The sequence below is a fragment of the Chanodichthys erythropterus genome, chromosome 22 (genome assembly GCF_024489055.1).
Source record: "Chanodichthys erythropterus isolate Z2021 chromosome 22, ASM2448905v1, whole genome shotgun sequence".
Taxonomy (NCBI): Eukaryota; Metazoa; Chordata; class Actinopteri; order Cypriniformes; family Xenocyprididae; genus Chanodichthys; species Chanodichthys erythropterus.
In genome coordinates, this window is record NC_090242.1 from 36346242 (window position 1) to 36352241 (window position 6000).

Here is a 6000-nt window from a genome sequence, read left to right on the forward strand (position 1 = left end):
CTTAAATTGTTGTAAAGATATTAAACATTGGTTGGCAAAAAATTTCTTACAATTAAATGAGAACAAAACTGAAATCTTAGGCCTGTCCAGTTATTGTTGAGTTTACAAGATCATGTGAGGAAGGAGTGATTTTTGACTCATCTCTACTTTTCAATAAGCAGATCATTTTCATGATTTTCATTCTTAATCTGGATTTTCTTGACCCTAATCTTCAGATTTCTTCTTCTTTATTCCTTCATTCTGTATAATTTATTGCATTCTGTGCAGAGAGTCATATCTATCATTTCATTACATGTCATTCTGTGTTTGTTGTGGATTTGTTGTGGAATGTGTACATCTGGTGTTATTCCAAAACTTTCTGACTCTAATCCAAGACCATGTTGGTACAAACTCTCAGGAATGCTGTTTATCTGTTGGATATGATCTTAGGAGGAGCTCCCTGAATTTTCCCTCATGCATCCCTCATGCTGGTATAAATGCTCAAGCTCTCAGAGCTGCAGTGGAGATTCCCTCCAGAGCTCATCACGGTAAATAAAACACTTTATCTTTAATTGTTTATTAACCTATTTTACTCATTGATGTTTTTACTATGAAACTAAAATGTAAATCTGTATTGCACAAGAATCTCTGATAAGTGGCCAACTTTAATTCTGAATTGTACGTTTTGCAACAGAAATGAATAGCAGAAGATGGATCATCAGAAACTGCAGGAATCAGAAAATAAAGATTCATCTGATGAAGTAGAGAAACAGATCCTGACTCAAGCTCAACGGAACAGCATTGTTGACATCAGACCAAGCTGTGAGTGTCTTTTACAGCCTTAAACAGATTTCTACTCTGTGGTCTGAAATGTGCACCAATCAATCAGTTATTGGTGATCAAACCTAAATTCAGGGCTTAATTGCAGGACGCTTGAAACCAATGGAAGCGTGATATCATGGACACTAAATGATGAATTATTGGCAACTGTAAGCATTTGTGATTTCACAGATTCATGAGAGACTGTAATATGACGGTTTATTTTAAAAATATAAATAGGAAATGTGTATGAAGTGTAAGGTGTGTTTTCTAGGATCATACACGGTTTCAAAGGTCCTTGAAAAATACATTTTGGGGATTGAAAGTGGCGGATCTTAATGTTAAAAGTAGGGAGTCAACTGTAACATCTCAAATTACACCAGTTTTCTCTCTCTCTGCATGACAGAGGACAAGCTTCTGACTCATACTTGAGAGAATGTTTCTGCAAAGACTCATTTTTGATTTTTTTTTTTGATTTTTATCTACACCAAGACTGTCTATGAATTTAAATCTGTCTTGTTTTGATTCTGTTGTCTAACATTTGATATCTTTGTCAAACATTAGCTTTGTCGTTTCTATCAGAGCAGCTTGTCACGGGGTGGTTCAGTCGCGACACCATCAAAGTCAAAGACATCAAAACAGATTATTTGTTCCAGTAATATAAGAAAAGTGTTGTGTGTTCAGTTTAAATATCTATAAATATTGTAGTGTGGTAGCATAGTCCTTTTGCCTCTCAATCTGGGCACCGGTGTTCATTCTCATGCTTTCAAAATCTTCAGTGTTTATGAATCAGAAGTTGTCTTAACTTTAAATACTATAGCCTGTTTATACTGTACTGTGTTATCATCACTATATTCAGTGATATAGTCCAGAGGTTAAAGTTTTTGCCTCTCAATCTGGTGATCCAGATGTAATGGATATTAAATAGTTTTAACTATATATTCTCTAGAGTTTATTGTGCTCCTCTGTGTTTATGTGAAGGTTTTACATGTGTTGTTACAGATGTAACATTGGACTTCTAATGTTTCAGTCAATATTGTGACTCTAACATTGCTTGTTAAACATTTGGTGACTGTTAACAAGTAGAACAGATACACGTTACTGACATAAAAATTGTATTAAAATATTTCAGGTTTTTGAGTAATGACGGCATAACCGAAATTTGTTACATTTGCCCCCGTTTCTCCATTGATCAGTCACTGCCTTAAATTTCTTGATTTACAGTAAATTTTATCCTGAACTGTAACATTCATCCACTATATATAAACTGCATGAAAATAATAATATATTTGTGTTTTTAATTAGTAGTTTCTAGTGATCCAGACGACGCTGTAAAGATTCAGTCTGATGTTTCAAAGAGACGCTCACAGACGAGGTGAGACACTGACTGATTATACACAGAATTAATAGTTAATTAAAAACTTCTGTTAGTCTCTTCTTAGAAAGCAGCAGGAAACTGAAAAAAATAATGTGCACTTAATCTTAAAAGTGTGATTTGATAGAAGTCAAATATTTAATAAAAATAATAATTTTAAACAACTGCATAATGACAATAGTACTAATAATAATATCTTGATTTTTCATTTTCACACGATGAACCATCATGGTTTCATTTAGGCAGAAATTCTGATGTGTGTTTCACATTATTGGATCAGACAGCAAGTTGTGCTTAAAAAAGGAACTTGAAAGTTATAGAATTTTATGTTTGTCATGAATTGTCAGGTAACGTAACAAAAGGACAGAAGATCCAAATGCGAGTAAACACCGATTTATTGACAGATTACACTGAACAATAAGCAAGAGAACGCAGGCAGGCGATGTAGTGCAGGTGGTGTGCTGGGTGACGCAGGGCTGCAATGAGTATCGGATGCCGAAGGATAATCCAACCCAGAAAGCAGAGTAAACTATTCTGGGTAAACCCAGTCTGACCTGCGGCGATTTGATTTCGCTCGGCAACTCAGTCTGGAAACCCGTGCATTAATTTCTGCTGCGCTGTTACACTTTTGCGGGAACCAATCACAGTATGGCTTAGCCACCTTGCTCGCTATTGGCGGGTATAACAAGATGACGATAGAGAAGCGACGGCAAGCAGCTTTCAAACTCTGATCTACCCGTCACTTCAATATAACAATGCACAATCACAGTAACGCCGATTGTGTTAAGCATTTACTTTATCCGAGAGAAATGTAGCAGAGCGTTGATCCGACAGTCTCTTCATAGGAAGATTACAAACAGCGATTAATGACACACAATGATTCTCTGCTGTTATTTTGGTGGTTTGCTTCACGGTGTGAGTACAGGACTCTTTTACTTCAATGCCCCTTGATGGTAGACAATATTTTAATTATTTGCTCGATATGTTTCGTCTCCCTGCTTCTTGAATCTCGCGCGCCTGAGCTGACTGGAATTCTTTTTGGTTGTCATGACAATGACGTAGTTTAGGGCGGCTATATTCGCGTTCATTTACACCAAAGTCCCTTTAAGACAACTCGGCGGCCATCTTTGAAACGCCTCTCGGGCATCCTGGGCATCATGCAGCTCCTGTCTCTTTGAATGGGGAAACATCAGATTCTCCAAAACTGTTCGTCAACCTTACGATTAAATTTGATATTTGAAATCTAACAACAACCGACTCATAAATTTAGTTTCTAAACGCTCGAATCATGACAAAAAAACTATTTTTTTCAGGCTGGATCAAGCTAATGCGCATGCGCAGACCTAAATGCGCGTTTCTTCGGAGGCGCGCGTCTGACTGTTTCTATAGAAACCGGTGATTCTAACGGCCGCTGAAGTGACGCGATGACTTTACCAGTCGGCGATTGGCTCTTGGTTTTAGAAGGCGGGACTTATTCCGCCATATTGCGCGTTACACTTTCTCCCATTCAAAACAATACGAGTGACACGTCTTGTGTTATTCTATAGTCTTTGTTTACACTGAACCAGAACAGTATCAGAGTCGCCTTTTAACCTCTCGACGATGCTGAATGACTTCTTTAGTTAGCAAACAATTTGCTCAAGTGGGTGTAAATACCGATCACTTTCATGTTTTTTTGCACAACCTGCAAAAATCGCTCGATGCCATTGCTGCTTCTGCAAACTGCGGATCAATGCTACAAAGCCTGTCTGGAGTTTTCGCATCGCTCTGCAAAGTACGTCACCCGGATCGTTGATCTGATTGGTTGAAGGACTATCCAATTGCGTGACTAATGCTCGTTGATCACGCCTCTTGTGCGGGAGGAAATACATAGCAAACTCCCCAGACCAATGTTCAATTTTAAATTGAGCTTGGTCTGGTGATAGCCAGACTAAGGGTAAACACGAACAGTCCAGAGAAGGTAGAGTCCAGGAAGAAAAACCGAGGGGAAGTGAACACACCAGGACAGCCTGCAAGGATCTGACAAACACGACACCCAAACACACAAGACACAGCTGACAACAGATCACAGTCAGTCGTAACGAGGACACGCCCACACACAATCATTCACGCACACACAACATAACACGAGGGCGGGTCAGTGAACCCATGAACCGTGACATGAATTTACTTCAGATGGATACTGACACCATTTTCTTTAACATGTTCACACAGTTCTCATTCTCTTCTTTTGTATGCATGGAAAGTAGCCATTGATGAAGATGAAGAAAGAAAAGATGAAGAAGATGATGAAGAAGAAGATGTATAGTCAGCTGTGAGAATAAGTGTTTATGAAAAACAAAGATGAATGAAGTGTGTATATTTAAATTGCAGCTTTTGTAATTTCATAAATGCAATATTGCGATATAGATTATTCTTTGATTTATCATGCGGTCAAAGATTAAACTGTTTTTTTAAATGTTTTTTCAAGTGTCATGTTCAGTGTTTGATCACATCTGTACTGTTTTCATATTTAAATCACTTCTATAGTTCTCATTTCATTTGATTTGGTTTTGTATATTTTTAAAGATATTAAATGATTTATTAGTACAGTATTCATTAGTGAATGTACATTAATAAAAGTTAACAGATCCGCTCTTGCACTTTTTCTGGCAATGAATGTGTATGAAAGTATTTGATATTTGTAAATATAGTTCATGTTTTTCTGAATTTGATAGTTTTATAGTAATCTCTGATGTCATCACTGTATCTCCGTTAGAGTTGTTTAAGAATTTATAAACTTGGTCATTCTGAAGCTACAGATCTTAAATATGATGATCTTCTTGTGAAGAAACACCTTCCTAAAATATAAACATCTGTGGTTGTGAATAAAGAAATGACATTATTTCTCTCTGAAATCTGAGATGTTCAACCTTTAGCATCTTCTTGACACTGGACACCAGTTTGAAAACCTCTGCTTTAAGACACAGATGTGATTATTTCTGTAAGATGTTCTGAAGTGCTTCTGATTTCATTCCAATCATAATAAAGATGGAAGAAAACGACTGTCATGAACTGTGAAATTCTTGGACAAGATCCGACAGGAACACACAAACTCCTCCACACATCTACTGCAGAAACTCCCTCTAAAGTCTAAATATATTTAACACTAAATTAAAAGATTCACAGTTAAAGATATAGCTATATTTGAGGAGCAAAGCACAACACAAACTTATTAAATCCTAGTTATGGAAATCAGAAACCTGTTTGATAACTTTTGTGCAGCTTGTCTGAAGATCCTTTGAGCTGAACTCACAACCCGTTCTCAATCCCGAGGCGTCAAAAATTGAAGCATGGTCTTCTCTTTGGTCAACTCTTTACCAAATATAGAAATACCTTTCAAAAAGGATTTTGTAAAATATTTAGTGGCTAAAAGAAATAGAAACGGGGAAATGGGGCATCCTTGTCGCACTCCTCTGTCACAATTAAAATGTTTAGTAGTTTGCAAGACAACCAAAACTAAGAATTAATATCATTATAAAGCTTTCTTATCATGCTAATACATTTATTTCTGAAACCAAAAACACCAAGGCATTTAAACTAAAATTAATGATCTGATGGTTTAAATGCTTTAAAAAATCCAAAAACATTATAATAGTGTCTGAATCAATATTCTCTGAATAATTAATGAGGTTGAATATTGATCTTATATCGGAGCTCTTATGTCTATTTTACATAAATCCATTTTGTGTTTCGCCAATTACTGTGTTCAGACCAGATATTATATGAGTTGTGAATATTTATTAGAAAAAAATGACTTTATATTTTACATATAGTCAAGGCTAAAA

At 36.3% G+C, this 6000-nt stretch overlaps 1 long non-coding RNA gene across 1 annotated transcript; it reads left to right on the forward strand.

The window, feature by feature from the left end:
• Nucleotides 1–468: 468 nt before the first annotated feature.
• LOC137013273 (uncharacterized) lies at nt 469–5074 on the forward strand. The gene is made up of 4 exons (XR_010893690.1): nt 469–527; nt 674–801; nt 2104–2173; nt 4423–5074. It is a non-coding gene; the product is annotated as an uncharacterized lncRNA (long non-coding RNA).
• The last annotated feature ends 926 nt before the right edge of the window (nt 5075–6000 follow it).